Source organism: Macaca nemestrina, chromosome 6 (assembly GCF_043159975.1).
Source record: "Macaca nemestrina isolate mMacNem1 chromosome 6, mMacNem.hap1, whole genome shotgun sequence".
Classification (NCBI taxonomy): domain Eukaryota; kingdom Metazoa; phylum Chordata; class Mammalia; order Primates; family Cercopithecidae; genus Macaca; species Macaca nemestrina.
The window spans coordinates 28,878,240-28,896,657 of NC_092130.1; the positions used below are offsets into that span (position 1 = coordinate 28,878,240).

An 18,418-nucleotide genomic window follows, 5' to 3' on the forward strand; every position below is an offset into this window, starting at 1 on the left:
TCTCAGAGTGGTTATGTAAGGATTCAAGCATCAGACGGTGGGCACGGCCAATCCCTGGAGTTCTTTCTATGGCTCTTTCTGGAAACCAAGGTCTCCTGCTGCTCTCTGTCTATCCCCATGAGTGCCGGCATCCATGGCCACGCTGCCCTTGGGCTCCCTTGGATGAAATCTGATAATCAAGTCTACTGCTGCAATCGCCAGTTCCTGCCCTATGGGAGATTTTAATAGTACCTAGTAACTGTCCAAATGAGGGTTGTACTATGTGAGAGTTGAAGGCAAGCTTGTCCTTTAGATTCTCGAGGACAGTGAACAGAACACAAAGTCAAAATCTCCAGTAGATATTTAGACTCAGAAGAGTGAGCAACTAAGTAAGAAAAGTCTGCAAGTTTGATGGCCAAAAAATAAAAATAAAAAATGTAAGTGTATAAACCTTAAAACATTTCTTTCTTTTTCCTTTTAGCTGTGTAAATAGATAAGAGTTGCTCTTCAATCTACAAAATATGCCATTTTTAACTTGGCACTAAAAATGAGCAGGTGGAATCACTTTGTGCAATGGATGCAGTATGGAAAATGTATGTGCAAATTGAATTTTTATTTTTAAAAATAAAGTACATGTTACTCTATTTTTAAAAATAAAAATTTGCAGGCGTTAAATTTTCCAGAAGTGGGCAATTTTAAGGGGAATTCTACAGTGATATTTTTTCAAGGCAAGGCCAGAAATTTTTCTAATAAATTCAAATGCTGATGTTCCCATTTTAACAACATGGGATTTAGGACTCAGGAGAACATAACCTGGCTGTCATTCTAATCCCAAAGTTGTTTTCTTATTTTGATACAGAATTGAGAAGATTGCATTAGATGATTTCTAAGTACACTTTCACTTCTAAAGTTTCAGGATTCCAATGTCAATTTTTTAGTGACTGGGTTTGTTCAAAATAAAGGAGCATTAAGACTTAATAGATGGTAACATATTCTAAAGTTGTACCATCCAGTACAGTAACCACTAGCCATAAATAGCTATCTTACACTTGAAATACAGTTGGGTAAAACTGCAATGTGCACACACTAGATTTCAATGAACTGGTACCAAAAAAATTGTGAAATATCCCATGAATTAATAATCTTTACACTGATTATATATTGCAATAATATCTGGGATATATTGGGTTAAAATGAAACATACTTCAATAAAAAAAAAAAAGTAGATTTCTGAGTCCAACTTGATTCCACCTGAGCATTTTATTTTAATTTATTTATTTATTTGAGACAGAGTTTCAATCTTGCTGCCCAGGGGAGTGCAGTGGTGCGATCTCGACTCTCTGCAACCTGCGCCTCCCAGGTTCAAGCAATTCTCCTGCCTTAGCCTCCTGTGTAGCTGGGATTATGGGCGTGCACCACCACACCTGGGTAATTTTTTTGTATTTTTAGTAGAGATGGGGTTTCATCATGTTGGCCAGGCTGATGTCAACCTCTGACCTCAGGTGGTCTACCCACCTTGGCCTCCCAAAGTGCTGGGATTAAGGCGTGAGCCACCACGCCCAACCTATGTTTTGTTGTTGTTGTTTTGTTTTGTTTTGTTTTTTGAGATGGTGTCTTCCTCTGTTGCCCAGGCTGGAGTGCAGTGTCGTGATCTCGGCTCGCTGCAACCTCTGCCTCCTGGGTTCAAGCGATTCTCCTGCCTCAGCCTCCCGAGTAGCTGGGATTACAGGCGCCCACCATCACACACAGATAATTTTTTGTATTTTTAGTAGAGATGGAGTTTCTCCATGTTGGCCAGGCTGGTCTCAAACTCTTGACCTCAAGGGATCCACCCATCTGAGTCTCTCAAAGTGATGGGATTACAGGCACGAGGTGATTTATTTTTAACTAGCTTCCTAGGTCATCTTGATTATAGGTAGATTTATATAAAGCACTACAAAAAAATATATGATCTTATTATGTAGGTACCCTAGGCCTCACCTCCTACCAGAATTCATGCAATGGTGCCACTTGTTTGCAAGCTAAAAGTGTCATCCATTATTCTCAAACAATTACATTGGTTTGGACTTTGGAACTCAGAGCAGCAGTAAATTCCCCAGATGTATTTTCTCCTCTCTGTCGATGGAATTCTAAAAACATGAACAAGGACACAGACTGTGTTGCTATGTGTGGTCTACAGGGAGGGAAGTAAAATGGTTTGACTTCTACATAATTTGTTTTTAAAACAGCATTGGATAGAATTCCATCCAACTTACCAGAGCAGAACATTCCATAAATTGAGACTTTTTCCTGTAGGAGTCTGATGCTAGAACATGCACAGGGCAGCTGCTGACCTCAGCAGGTTCTGCACAAAGCAGCCGCTGAACAGGCAAACGTGCACACTTTTACTCACAACCATGAAGACCACTAAATGTTAGGGCCAGGTATAACTTTAGAGAAGATCGACCTCCAGCTTCCTTCTTAGGGGTCAGAAAACCAGGGTCCACACATAAAGGCTGACTCATTCACGGCCCAGGTAGTCAAAGATTTGAGATGAGAATCTAGCAAACCAGCATCCCAGTCCAGTGTTCTTTCTACCACACCTTAAATTATATACCCTCCTTAAAATCTCCCTGTGAACAAAGCTGGCCTCAGAGCCTGGGGCAGGATTAGGTCTGCAGTGGGTATTCTTCATAATAAAAAGCACCTGAGTTTGTAGTCTGGTAGTGTGACTCCGAGCAAGTTACTTCACCTCCCTTTGCCCCAGTCTCCTCATCTGAAAGATGTCATTAATAACAGCTACATCACAATATTGTTATGAAGATAGATAGGAGGAAAAAATAAATAAATGTTAGATATGTTGTCTGGAACATAATAAAACCTCATTAATGATAGCAATTGTGATTATTACTACAGATAAGTTCAAGGACAGGAAGTGAGAAAAGTTCACTAAACAAAGTCTGCAGTATGGGCTCCATTTAAAACTGGATTGTGGAGCCAGGTTCCTATCTTGCAGATGGCTATCTAAGTGGTATGAACATCTCAGTAACCCACAGACAGTTTTCCTAACTTCACTGAAAAGGAAGGCACAGAGGGGCTCTTCCTACTAGAGATAGTCATTAAGAACTAGCCCTGGGGCCAGGCCTGTTGGCTCACATTTGTAATCCCAGCACTTTGGGAGGCCAAGGTGGGAGGACTGTTTGAGCTCAGGAGTTCAAGACCAGCCTGGACAAAATAGTGAGACCTCATCTCCAAAAAAATAATAAAATAAAATAAAATAAAATAAATAATAAGAAGAAGTAAAAAACAACTAGTCCTGGGTGTCAAGGCTTCCAAGAGAAATGTTTTGGGGGATTTTTAAACAACCCAAAATGCAGCACCATGTGGTTCCTATTTCAGCCTATTTACAATGTCCCGTGTATCGGCCCCCATGCCCATTAAGTAGAGGCTACCTTTATGTGCTCATCACAGTAAGGCCTGGCCAAAGGAGAGAGGTACAGGATTCTTTCAAGGCCTGGGTGGAGGTAAACAGACTCAGTGAGAGTTTCCTCTATGGGAAACAAGAGAAGGCCTGGATGGAAATAAACAGATTCCATGTGAGTTTCCTCCATGGGAAAAAGAAAAGCTGGCCCAGGTATGAGTAGTGCTAATCAGTCATGCACTTCAGAACGGTTATCAGCACCAGGCCAGGAAAAGCAGAAACAAGACTATTCACTCATCTGACCTTTGAAGAGGTATCAAGCATTTAAAGAACTGAGACACTCACTAGAGGAGAGAGGGTGGTGATAAAAAGAAAGAAAAAACAGGAGTACTTAACATGAGAATAGTTACCTGAGACAAGGTTATCAATAGAAACAAAGTAATCACAAAACTGGACGTTTGCTCCATCCATTCTACATGCCAGTAAGTGGACATCCGCTCCGTCCACTCTACATGCCAGTAAGTGGACATCTGCTCTGTCCATCCCAGATGCTAGTAAGTGGACATCTGCTCCGTCCACTCTACATGCCAGTAAGTGGACATCTGCTCCATCCATTCTACATGCCAGTAAGTGGACATCTGCTCTGTCCATACCACATGCTAGTAAGTGGACATCTGCTCCGTCCACTCTACATGCCAGTAAGTGGACATCCGCTCCATCCATTCTACATGCCAGTAAGTGGACATCTGCTCCATCCACTTCACATGCTAGTAAGTGGACATCTGCTCCGTCCACTCTACATGCCAGTAAGTGGACATCTGCTCCGTCCACTCTACATGCCAGTAAGTGGACATCTGCTCCATCCACTCCACATGCTAGTAAGTGGACATCTGCTCCATCCACTCCACATGCTAGTAAGTGGACATCTGCTCCATCCATCCCACATGCTAGTAAGTGGACATCTGCTCCATCCACTCTATATGCTAGTAAGTGGACATCTGCTCCATCCACTCTACATGCTAGTAAATGGACATCTGCTCCATCCCCTCTACATGCTAGTAAGTGGATATCTGCTCCATTCACTCCACAAGCTAGTAAGTGGACATCTGCTCCATCCCCTCTACATGCTAGTAAGTGGACATCTGCTCCATTCACTCCACATGCTAGTAAGTGGACATCTGCTCCATTCACTCCACATGCTAGTAAGTGGACATCTGCTCCATTCACTCCACAAGCTAGTAAGTGGACATCTGCTCCATCCTGTCTACATGCTAGTAAGTGGACATCTGCTCCATTCACTCCACATGCTAGTAAGTGGACATCTGCTCCATTCACTCCACATGCTAGTAAGTGGACATCTGCTCCATCCACTCTACATGCTAGTAAGTGGATATCTGCTCCATTCACTCCACATGCTAGTAAGTGGACATCTGCTCCATCCACTCTACATGCTAGTAAGTGGACATCTGCTCCATTCACTCCACATGCTAGTAAGTGGACATCTGCTCCATCCACTCTACATGCTAGTAAGTGGACATCTGCTCCATTCACTCCACATGCTAGTAAGTGGACATCTGCTCCCTCCATCCCACATGCTAGTTAGTGTACATCTTCTCTATCTCTATCCACTCTACATGCCAGTAAGTGGACATCTTCTCTATCCACTCTACATGCCAGTAAGTGGACATCTGCCCTGTCCATCCCACATGCTAGTAAGTGGACGTCTGCTCCGTCCACTCTACATGCTAGTAAGTCCAGTCCTAGAACGTCACAGACTCTTGAGTTGAAAGAAAACTTAAAATTTTGTCTAGTCCAACCCTCTACCCAACAATCTAACTTCATCTACAACTTCCCCGAAATAATCGCCCAGAGACAATTACCTGCAGTGACAGGGAGCTCTGCGCTCAGTATTCTAATACAGGAGACCACTAATTCTTTGAAAGTTTTTACATTTACCAAACACCCTTCCCTTATGGCACTTTCATCTATTGGTCCCAGTTGTAGTCTCCAGAATATTACAAAATAAATGGAATCCCTTTTTCTTACACTGCCTTTGGCACAGAGACAGCTCTGAGCACTTCGAACTGCCACAAGAGGAGGCTGAATGAACAGCTACAGGCCTTAAAGGGAAAACAAGGACTCCAGAGCAGGCAAATATAAATGATACAATCAGAAAACAAAGGGAGAGGCTTAATGCTGTTATCAGCACTGCCTCTGCTGCACGTAGCCTCCATCCCCAGACAAACACAATGTGAAGGACAGAGCCTTTTGTGTCCCTTTCTACTTGACTTCAAGAACATCTTTAAAGAAAACATGTTCTAAATGTACAAGTAAGTTAATTACTGTAAACGAGGCTCTAGACAAGAGTCAGAAGAGGGCCCTCATCATGTTTAAAATAATAAAAGACAGTTAAAAATCATTTTCAGTTGTTAGTATTTAGCTTAGACATAATACAGTGATAGGAAGAAAGAGAAGGAGGATTTTATGGCAACAGAGGAATAAGCAGAGAAAACTGCTTTCTAGACAACAGTTAAGTCTTGTTGCAAGGCTGATACTCAGTGTATACAGGGGGTAAAATCTCTCTGAATAAAAAACCAAACAGACCCTGGTCAGTGGCACTGGCTCACACCCCTGTAATCCCAATACTTTGGGAGGCCAAGGTGGGAGGATCACTTGAGCCCAGGAGTTTGAAATCAGCCTGGGCAGCATAGTGAGACCTCATCTCTACTGAAAAACAAACAAAAACACAAACCTAGAAGGATGCACAGCATCCAGATCACAGCAGAAGGGGCCCTTAAGGATTCAATTCCATCACTGTCTAGACTGAGAAACCTAAACAGGAGTCACCTAAGGTTGCCAGGTAAGCGGCAGAGCTAGGACAAAATATCCTGATTCCCCAATCTCTGTTCTGCCCATTGCACCATGATGCTATCTTCAGCAAAATTCAAATAACTGCAAAACATCCATCCAAATAAGCAATCCCAAATCTGACAAGTTACAGAAAAAATAAAGCAAAGGTTTTTATATTCTTCAAGTTAATGTTAGGACTCTCCACAACCTCGGCTCAGCCACCTATCCTCCCAGGAGCACACTCCGATTAATATTTCATATTTTGGTGTGACTTACACAGAATGCAGGACGGTTAGAAACCAAACCTACAGAAGGATGAGTTTGCAGAAAAATAATGAACAAACAGGGAACCACACCCAGAGCCAATCCAACCCCAGCGGTGGAAAATGCAGACAGCTAAAAAGGGAGAGGACTAACAAAAGAAAGGGACAGAAAGGAGTGCCTTTTCATATGTCAAGTTTCCCGCAGGAGGCAGCGTGATGAAAAGCAAACAGCTGCTGAAGCTTAGGAATATTTGCATTCTAATCGCGGGTCTCCGATTAACTCTCTGGATGACCTTAGGCAAGCCCTTACCCCTTCCTGGAGTAAAGGCTCAGTTTCTCCAACTGTCCTAGGAGGGAGCTGCACCAGACGACTTCCCAGGGTCCTTGCAGTTCTGACCCAAAGACCCATTATTAGCCTGTCCCGAGCAGGGCTCCCGCAGCGGGCAAGACATTTACTGGAAACAGCTGGGGCCCTTTGCGAAGCGTGAAAGACGCCCCAGATGGTCGTTTGGGTTGTCTTCACCATCTACCCCAGTTTCCCCCACCTGTCAGTCAAACAGGACGGTGAGATCCCAACCCCACGAGGTCAAGGGAGATAGCGCGAGGGACAAGGGATCTCCACAATTCGCCCAATTCACAGAGGGGTGCCAGCGTCGTACCGCAGCTGCGGCCCGGGGACACTGAGGAGTCGCGGACCCGCAACCCGGGCGGGTCCAGTGCCTGACCTGGAGCATCTGCCACGCCGGGAGGAAGGCGAGGTGGGTCCTGCCCAAGGCGGCTAGCGCCGCCAGCCGGAGCTCGTCAGTGGAGGAACTCACTGCTCGGGTTCCGGCCCCAGCTCAGGCTCCGGCTCTGGCTTCAGCACAGCCCACCCTTCCCGGCTTCAGTGTCAGCCCCTAGCCATCCTCCTTTGCTGCCCGGCCAGCCGCTTCCGGGCCTCGTCACGTGATCCCACCGCCCACGCCAGAGGCCTAGGTCACGTGCTCCCTTGCGCGGCCGCACCTTTTTTTCTCACTGAGCTCCGGAGCTCTGCTCCACAGCACCACCTGGCGACCTATTACTGCAACTGCTGGGAGGACTATGTTCCCGCGAGCTGGGGACTGCAAGTAGGAGCTGAACGCGGCATTGATCTTGGGCATGGGACAGAGTCCAGTCGAAGAGCACTGTCCCTTGAGTTGTGGGTTTGTGAAATATTGCTAATTTTTACACTGGCTGTATGTTCTTTTACACATCTCGATGAGTTTGTATTGCTTTTATAATAAGAAATATGCATATTTTTAAAAAAAAAATCTTCCAGTCAATTTTTCAGAAGCATACACAAACTCTCATCTGTGGTTGCTACTGGAAATGGAACTGTGGGGTAGGGCAACGTTATCTTTTAATACACTAAAATTTTTAAAGTAACATTTTAAAATGGATGGCAACATTTTAGTATCGTATTATCTAGGCTTCTCCTTTTACCTCCTTGTTACAGATTTTTCCTTTAACAATTATGTAACAAATAGGCTTCAAGTCAAAAACTGTCACAAGAGACAGAGAAGATCATTGTTTAATGATAAAGGGGTCAATTCATCAAGAAGACACAATTGTAAATATATATGCATGCAAAATTGGAGCACCTAAATACATACAACTAATATTAATGGCCATGAAGGGAGAAATAGATAGCAACACAATAGTAGGAAAGTCAATATCCCACTTTCAACAATGGATAGAGCAACTAGAGAGAAAATAAGAAAATAATGAACTTGAATTGCACTTTAAACCAAATGAACCTAACAGATATATACAGAACTTTCCGTCCAACAGAAACAGAATGCACATTTTTTCTCTGACACACTTGGAACTTCTCTAGAATAGACCATATGCTAGTCCAAAAAACAAGCCTTAAATTTAAGAAGATTGAAATCATATTAATATTCTTTCAGATCATAATAATATGAAGCTAGAAATCAATGACAGGAGGAATCTTGGAAAATTCACAAATATGTGGAAATTAAGCAACACGCTGCTTCTTTTTTTTTTTCTTTGAGATGAAGTTGCACTCTTGTTTCCCTGTCTGGAGTGCAATGGTGCAATCTTGGCTCACTGCAACCTCTGCCTTCCGGATTCAAGCGATTCTCCTGTCTCAGCCTCCCAAGTAGCTGGGATTACAGGCATGTACCACCATGCCCTACTAATTTTGTATTTTTGGTAGAGACAAGGTTTCACCATGTTGGTCAGGCTGGTCTCAAACTCCTGACCTCAGGTGATCTGCCCACCTCGGCCTCCCAAAGTGCTGGGATTATAGGTGTGAGCCACCGCACCTGGTCCCATGCTTCTAAACAACCAATGAGTCAAAAATGAAATCAAAAGGGAAATTTTAAAAATATTTTCAGACAATTGACAATGGAAACATAACATACCAAAGCTTATGGAATGCAGCAAAAGTAGTTCTAAGAGAGAAGTTTATAGCAATAAATGCCTACATTAAAAAAGAAGAAAGATAGCAATTAAATAGTTTAACATTATACCTCAGGAAACTGGAAAAAGAAGAACTCACAAAACCCAAAGTTAAAAGAAGAAATAAAGAGCAGAACAGAAATAAATAGACAGCAGAAAAAAAAAAAAACAGACAAAATCAATAAAACTAGAGTTGATTTTTTGGAAAAACTAAAATTGACATACCCTTTGCTAGTCTAAGAAAAAAAGAAGACTCTAATAAAATTAAAAAATGAATGTGGAGACACTACAACAGATGCTTCAGCAATAAAAAGAATCATATGGGGCTATTATGACAATTATTTGCCAACAAATTGGATGACCCAGAGGAAATGGAGAAATCCCTAGAAAAATACAACCTACCAAGATTGAAATCAAGAAGAAATGGAAAGCCTGAACAGACTAATAACAAATAAAGAGATAATAACAAATATTGAAGATGAGACAGGGACTATTTGACTTTCTAGTTTTCTGTTTAAACTTCCCAACAAGACCAGGTGGCTTCACAGCTGACTTCTACCAAACATTCAAAGAAGAATGTTTGTTACTAAACTCTTCCAAAAAATGGAGCTAGAAGGAATACTTCCAGACACATTTTATGAGGCCAGCATCACCTTGATACCTAAGCCAGAGAAAGACACCACAAGAAAAGAAAATTATAGGTTGATTTCGCTAAAACACATTGATACAAAAATCCTCGATAAAATATTTGCAAATAGAATTCAACAGCAATCAAAAAAATTATATATCATAACCAAGTGAGATTTATCCCTGGCATGCAAGGCTAGTTTAACATACACTAATCAAGCAATATAATACATCTTATTAACCGAATGAAAAATGAAAACCACAAGGTTATCTCAATTGACCTGGTAACAGCATTTGACAAAGTCCAACGTCCTTTCCTTCCCTAACCCCCACCCCAGCATACCTTCTTGATAAAAAAAAATAAAAAATAAAACTCTCAATAGTTTAGGTATAGAAAGAACATTCCTCAACATAATAAGGTCATTTATGAAAAACGCACAGTTAACATTTTAATTAATGGGGAAAAACTGAAAGCTTTTCCACCAAGATCCAGTACCAGGCAAGGATACCCACCCTCACCACTCCTATTCAACATAGTACTAGAAGTACTAGCAAGAGCAATCAGTCAAAAGAGCAAAAGAAAGAAAGGCATCCAAATCAGAAAGAAAAAAGTAAAATTATCTTTATCTGCAGATGACATGATCCTATATGTAGAAAACCTCAAAGAATAAAAAAAATACTGTTAAATTAATGAATTTAGTAAATTTCCAGAACATAAAAATCAACATACATGACTGGGCACAGTGGCTCGTATCTGTAATCCCAGCACTTTGGGAGGCCAGGGCAGCGGGTCACCTGAGGTCAGGAGTTCAAGACCAGCCTGGCCAACATGGTGAAACCCTGTCTCTACCAAAAATACAAAAGTTAGCCTGGCATGGTGGTGCATGCCTGTAGTCCCAGCTACTCAAAAGGGTGAGGCAGGAGAATCATCTGAACTTGGGAGGTGGAGGTTGCAGTGACCTGAGATTGCGCCACTCCAGCCTAGGTGACAGAGTGAGACTCCATCTCAAAAAAAAAATTATAAAAATCAATAATATTTTTATACATAAATAATTACCTACCTAAAAAAGAAATTAAGAGAAAGATTTTATTTGTGATAGCATTAAAAAATACCTGATAATTTAACCAAGGACATGAATAGTGTGTACACTGAAAACTATAAAACAATGATTAAATAAATTGAAGAAGACACAAATAAATGAAAAGATACCCCATGCACATGGAACAGAACAATTAACATTATGAAAATGTCCATATTACCCAAAGCAATATACAGATTCAATGCAATCCCTATCAAAATCCCAATCGCATTCTTTACTGAGATATAAGAAATCTAAAATTTGCATGAGAACACAAAAGACCCTGAATAGTCAAGACAATTCTGAGAAAGAAAAACAAACTGGATGCATCACACTTCCCGATCCAAAATTATATTGCAAAGATATAGTAATCCAAACAGTATAGTACTGGCACAAAAACAGATACGATAGACCAATGGAACACAATAGAGAGCCCAGAAATAAATTCAACATATATGAATTTATTTGTAAATTCTTTAAGGGCATCAAGAGAACACAGTGGGGAAAAGACAGTGTCTTCAATAAATGGTGCTGAGAATACTGACTTTTATGTGAGAAAGAATGAAATTGGATACTTATCTTAACACTGTGCACAAAAATCAACTCAAAGTGGATAAAAGACCTAAATGTAAGATCTGAAACTACAAAACTCCTAGAAGAGAACGTAGGGGAAAAGCTCCTGGACATTGGCCTTGGCAACGATTTTTTTGGATATCAGACCAAAAGATCAGATTACAAAAACAAAAATAAATAAATAGGACTACATCAAACTAAGAAGCTTCTGCACAGCAAAGGAAGCAATCAACAAAGTGTAACGGCAGCTTATGAATTGAAAAACATATGCAAACCCTATGTCTAATAAGGGCTTAATATCCAAAATTTATCAAAAACTCATATAACTCAGCAATAGAAAAACAACCCAATTTAAAAATGGGCAAAGGACCTGAATAAACATTTCTCCAAAGAAGAAATAAAATGCTCAGCGAGTATATGAAAAAGTGTTCAACGTCATTAATCATCAAGGAGATGCAAATCAAAACCATTATTAGATACCAACTCATACGTGTTAGGTTGGCTATTATCAAAAAGTCAAAAGACAACAAATATTGGTGAGGATGTCGAGAAAAGGGAATTCTAGTACACTCTTGGTGGGATAGAAAACACTATAAAGGTTTCTAAAGAAGTTAAAAATAAAACTACCACATGACCCAGCAATCCCCTTTCTGGGCAAATACTCAAAGGAAATGAAATCATCACCCCATAAAGATATCTGCACCTCCACATTCATTGTAGCTTTATTCACAATAGCCAAGATATAGAAACAATCTAAGTGTCTGTTGACAGCAGAATGAATAAAGAAACTGTGGTATATATACAAACATTTTTCTAAAAAAAGAAGGGAGTCCTGACATTTGCCACAACATGGATGAAACTGTAGGACATTATGCTAAGTGAAATAAACCAGACAGAGAAAGAAAAAACATTGCATGATCTCATTTATATGTGGAATACATTTTATATCTCATTTATATGTGGAATCTCATTTATATGTCAAATACACAGAGATAGGGAATCAAACAGTGGTGACCAGGGCCCAGGAGGGTTGGAGGAAGGAAATGGAGAAGTGCAGCTGAGAGGATACAGAGTAGCAGATATGTAGATCCCCAAGTCTAGAGATCAAAGGGACAACATGAGGACTATAGGTTATACGATTGTACTGTACAAAGAGTACAACAGAGGTTGCTAGTAGCTGAGCAGGTGGAGGGAAAGGATAGGGAGAGATTTGTTAAAGGATACAAAATTACAGCTAGCTAGGAATCAGTTCTATAGTGCTGTAGGATGAGCATAGGTAACAATAATACAGGATGTATTTTCACAGAGCTAGAAGAGGGGTTTTGAATGTTCTGAACACAAAGAAATAAGTGTTTGAGATGATGGATATGTTAATTACCCTGATGTAATCACTGTGCATTGTATACATCACTGTGTACCTCATAAATATGTATAGTTATGTCAATTAAAAATAAATTTTTAAAAATAAAAAAATTGCACTGTATTTCAAATTCCTGTGAAATGAGTAAATTTTAGCTGCTCTTGCCACAAAAAAAGAAACCCCAAATAGTGGGTAGCTATGTGAAATGATGGAGACAACAATTCATTTCACTATAGTTACGATTTTACTATCTATATGTATCCCATAACATCATGTTGTAAATGCTAAATATACACAAAAACATTTATTTGAAAAATAATTTTAAAACAAAAATTATGACTCAACTAAAAAAATAATAAACTATTAATGCAGCTACAAAATGGATAAATATCAAAATAATTATACATGGATAAATCATAAAATATGCTAAGCAAAAGACATTAGGAAAAATATTTCATTTATATAATATTCTAGAAAATATAAAATAATATAGAGTAACAGAAAATACACATCAGCCATTGCCTGGGACAGGAGAGAGGGTGATTATAAAGGGGCATGAGGAAATTTTCGAGGGGACAAATTTGTTCACCAGCTTGATTGTGGTGATAATTTCACAGGTGAATATGTATGTTGAAATTTATCAAGTTACTGCTTTAAATATGTGCAGTTTATTGTATGTAATTTATACTTCAATAAAGCCATTAAGATATTCAATAAAAAATTATATAAGTAATAGGTTAATATATCCTTAGAAGTTAGACAATATAGAAATATACAAATTGAAAATCTCCTTTCCCCAAATTCACTCCCCTTTCCAAAGGTTTACAGGTACCAGCATGTGTGTATTGTTCTCCAAACCCTATATTATACAATTATAGAAATATGTATCTATGTATAGAAAGCTACAGATTTATGGTGTTTAAATTTAAAATCATAAATACCGGTACTTATTGTTTTGCTTAAGACTTTTACTCTTCACAATTTTCTCATTTCTCCCCCTTCTAACCCCACCTGTCTCCTCCACTTTCAATATGTGCAGAACTGTTTTTTCATAGGTCTTCTTAGAAGCTCTGATGTATATTAACATAGTCACATTAAATACAACCTCTTGCTTATAGCACATACTATTAAAATCTTTGCCTTAGAGTATGCACTCCATTTTTCTTGTCTTTTGTTTCGTTTTTTTAGAAATGAGGTCTTGCTATGTTGCCCAGCTTGGAGTGATCATGGCAAACTACAGCCTCAAACTTCTGGGCTGAAGTGATCTCCCACCTCAGCCTCCCGAGTAGTTGGGACTACAGGTGCGTGCCACTGCACCTCGCTAGCATGCATTCTGTTTTAACCATTGTGCCAGCGCTTCTCAAAGTGTGGTCCCTAGACCAGCAGTGTCAGCATCACTTGGGAACTTGCAGAAATGCAAATTCTAGGTCCTACTCTACACCTACTGCATCAGAAACCCTGGGTTATGGGGGGACAGCAATCTGCATTTTGACAAGCCGTCTAGGAGAGTCTGATGCTCTCTCATGCTGTAGAACCACTGCCCTAAAGGACAAGCTTCTGGAGGGACTTGCTTCAGTCATGTGCTAACATGTTGTGTGGCCAGCCCCTGGTAGTGACTTATTTCTGCTGAGTGGTAGAAAGTAATTTGAAGGTTTTTTTCCCCTTACTTCCCAGCTGGGTGACCTGGGCAAGATTTTTGATCTCCATTTGGTTTCATCATCGGGAAAGTGCGATTGAAAACCCTCCTTGGTTCTGCCTCCCTCCCTGGGTTACTGGAAAATTAGATGAGATCAGACACCAAAGTTTCTATATATAACATGAGGGGTTATGCTGCTGAGAGATTTTAGGGAAATTAATCCTTTTGCATTCAATAATCTTGAGGAATGTAACTTCCCCTTTTTTTTTTTTTTAATCACTCTACCCATCCCAAGCCTCCAAGGGTACCAGCCCCTGAGATGTCACAGGAACCCTACCCAGTGTCCTCTTTCCCTCTCCTTCTCTCTTTTTGAGACCCCTTGGGTCCCTGATCCATCCTCCTGAACATTCTGTGACTGATCGCACTACTGTCCAGCCTCTCTCTGTTAAGAGCACTGCCCCCTACAGTTGCTTCTAGCTCTAAAATTCTCAGGTTTTGTATCTTAAAAATAAAAATAAAAATAAAGAATCATGTGCTTACAATGTGCCAGGAACTGTGCTAGTTTCTTGATGATTGAGTCAATCCTCATGGCAGCCCTATGAGGTGTATAGGAGATGCTGTAGGTACCCTTCCTGTACCTCCTTTACCAGAGCTGGAGCCCTATCCCCTAGCTGCGGTGAGTGTTGCCTGCTACACCGTAAAGCTTGCTACACTGTTATTGCCACACAGTGGACACTTCAGCTGGGATACAAAAGGCCCACCTACTTTTGTCACTATACAGACAGCAGTGCCGTTATTCACACTCATGGAACTCCTATGGGTGGTCTGGGTAATTCTTTGCTGTGTTATAAGCATTCATCAGCATTATGATTTCAATATTTGGCAATCCAATCACAACAAAATTCAAGAATTCATTAAGTGGCACAAGTGCTGAGAAATGAATTTGAAAATTCCTTAACTTTGAAATGGAAATTAGAAAAAATAAAATTGCTCTAAAGAAGGCCAAACACCATCAGGATATGACATGCTGGTGACTTAGGAGGGTGTATCTTATAAAGTAAATTAGCACTGTAGTGGAACAGATGAAAAACAGCCACTGAAGCAAGAAAACATCAGCTCAAGTACATAGGAAAAGTGACGGGGCCACATCAACACAACTGGAATGTACCTCAGGCCATGTTATTACTTTAAACATTTATTTTTCTTTTTTCTTTTTCTTTTTCTTTCTTTCTTTTTTTTTCCTGAGGTGGAGTCTCACTCTGTTGCCCAGGCTGGAATGCAGTGACATGATCTCAGCTCACTGCCACCTCCACCTACCAAGTTCAAGCAATTCTCCTGCTTCAGCCGCCTGAGTAGCTGGGACTACAGGCACACACCACCATGCCTGGCTAATTTTTGTATTTTTAGTAGAGATGGGATTGCACCATGTTGGCCAGGATGGTCTTGATCTCCTGACCTCATGATCTGCCCACCTCGGCTTCCCAAAGTGCTGGGATTACAGGCATGAGCCACCATGTCTGGCATGTTCTACACATTTCTTATTGTGATTTTTTGATGATTTGAAAGGAGGTAATTATGATATAATATGGTTTAGCTTTGTGTCCCCACCCAAATCTCATCTCGAATTGTAAGCCCCAAGGGAGGGGCCTGGGTGGCAGTTGATTGGGTCATTAGTGGTTTCTCCCATGATGTTCCAGTGATACTGAGGGAGTTCTCAGATCTGATGGTTTAAAAGTGGCAGCTTCCCCTACACACTCTCTCTCTCTCCTGCTGCCATGTAAGACATGCCTGCTTCCCCTTCACCTTCTGCTATGACTAAGTTTCCTGAGGCTTCCCAGTCACGTGGAACTGTGAATCAATTAAACCTCCTTTCTTTATAAATTACCCAGCCTCAGGTAGTATAGCAGTGTGAGAACAAACTAATACAGTGTGAGAATGAACTAATACCCAATAAAACATTATGTCAATTGTATTTTTGTGGTAAATGAAATATGTTTAAAGAAAAAACAACGTGACAGAGGTAATAGATGCATGCACTCTGAGGATTCAGAAAAAAATGTTGCAAGTAATTCAAGATCCCATCCTGTGATTAAACAGGACTGCTCTGCCACCAATGCCAGGACTCTAGTGCCTGGGAGAATGCATGAGAGATGATGAATTTTGCAGGGACAGAGACCTGCAGAGCATATGTCAAAGGATGCCAGAGAGCACCTCTGCCTGGCAATCTGCAGGCAGGATCACAGTGACAGGAGTGTCAGAGCACATGTATGAGACCCAGGTATACTCCTCTTCTTGGAACAAAATGCTGCTCACACAGGAGCTCATCAAAAGAACAGGCTTTAAACACATTATATTGCTTTACCATGAGGAAGACTTTCCCAATCATGTGCAGTGACCAATGGGGTACCACAAATGAGTCATAGGGGGTGCTGAGTGCCAGGTGGGTCCTAAGGTAGCTAGAGCACCTGAGGTGATTTTTTAAAAAATCTCTAGTTAAGAACAGCCTGTTCTTTGATCTCAAGGACCTCCAAAATGTTATTTCCTTCATATTATGATGTGAAAAAGATTGGGAAGCACTGGATAAGTAGGGTGTTCATATAATTTATCTGTTCAAGTGGAGACACTTTTGAGAATAAAAGGGGCTATGTTAACATTTCACCAGAACAACAGGCACACAGTGGAATTGTCCCAGGTAAAGTGGAATGTATGGCGTGGTAGGCAGAATCACAGCTCTCAAAGACGTTAATTAATCTCGGGAACTTGTTACCTTAGATGGCAAAGGGGACTTTCCTGATGTGACGAAGTTAAGGATCTCGAGGTGTGATGATTATCCTGGGTTATCTGGATGGTCCTAATATAATCACAAGGTTTTTTAATAGGAGGGAGGCAGGAGGATCAGAGAGGAGAGAAGTTTCTAGTCTACTGGCTTTAAAGATGGAATAAGATGCCTATGAGCCAAGGAAATGCAGGAGGCCTCTAGAAGCTGGAAAAAACAAGGAAACAGATTCTTCCCCAGAGCCTCCAGAGGAACACAGCCCTGTCGCACCTTGATTTTAGGACCTCTGACTTCTAGAGCTATGAAAGAATACATTTGCATTGTTCTAATCTACTAAATTTGTGGTAATTTGCTATAGCAGCAACAGGAAATGAATATTATTTATAATCTAAAAGAAATTTAGTTTTATATTTATATCATTATTAAAATTATGAAGGTAAGCAATAAAGAACTAAAACAGTAAAATAATTATATCGAGAAGTAGGGGAGTTTAAGAGGTACAAATTTTCATCTAATATAATGTTGATCAATTGAGAAATATCATTATATTGTATAGAGAAATGAAGGACTGAAGAACTAAAACAAACCACTGATTTTACTACACTTAATCTTAGCCAAAAGACTAAGAAGTGATCAAATCACTGATTAAAACACAGAAAGATAGTCCTAAAAAGAACAGCTTTAGATAGAGTAAGTCAGATAAGGAGACTATAGCTTTTCATTGTAAATCCTTCAGTTAAAATAAATCATAGTTTAACCATGAGCATTTTTTTAAAATGTGAATATTAATTGTTAAAGTAAGATTGTGTTAGGGGACAACTTCAAGAGCTTACTGGGCTCAGGTTCTCCAAAGCTGTAGCCCCTTTCTACCTAAAATGTGTTCACAGCTTCCACCCAACTCAGAGCCTCCCCTAAACTCTTACTCAGCCAGAAGCTTCCTTGCTGTCAGTCTCGGCACAAGATAGGGCCAACTGGTAGATCCTTCTGAAATAAGGCAGGAAAAGACACCATTGAATGAGGAATAGTTCCAGGGTTGGGCCCAGGCAGATTAAGAACTCTGGAGGAAACTCCCAAAGCACCCTCTATGGGGTAGGCAGACCTCAGGGTTACCTCACAATGGGAACAAAGGGCCTGGAAGTGCTTGGATGAGAGGAACACCACCCATTGCCAGTGAAAAAGTGATGACGTAGGAACCAAAAAAAAAAAATGCTGAGACCAGCCCTGCCACTTACTAGCAGGTCCCCTTCAGTTTGGGCTTCTGTTTCTCACCAATGAAATGAATAGGAGAAGTTCAGCTCTCAGATCTTGCAACTTTGAGAGTCCTGCTTTTCCCAGCTTCAGCTACATTTCTCCTACCAAAAGTGACCGGATAGGTCCCAGGACATATATATCATTATATATGAGACTGTGGCTTTAGGGTTTAGAATTTCTTG

General features: G+C 40.5%; 1 protein-coding gene across 12 annotated transcripts in view; it reads right to left on the minus strand.

Moving 5' to 3' along the window:
• LOC105466844 (solute carrier family 36 member 1) overlaps nt 1-18,056 on the minus strand; it is a 233,569-nt gene extending 215,513 nt beyond the window's left edge. For 10 of the 12 annotated variants that reach the window (XM_071098196.1, XM_071098195.1, XM_071098197.1 and 7 more), the window contains exon 1: nt 17,909-18,056. The gene's annotated coding sequence lies outside the window, so the exon portion shown is untranslated. Of the gene's footprint in view, nt 1-6,802; nt 7,141-7,217; nt 7,434-17,908 lie in introns of those variants that run through there. The other 2 variants (XM_011715926.3, XM_011715927.3) reach the window with 2 other exon arrangements.
• Between the last annotated feature and the right edge of the window lie 362 nt (nt 18,057-18,418).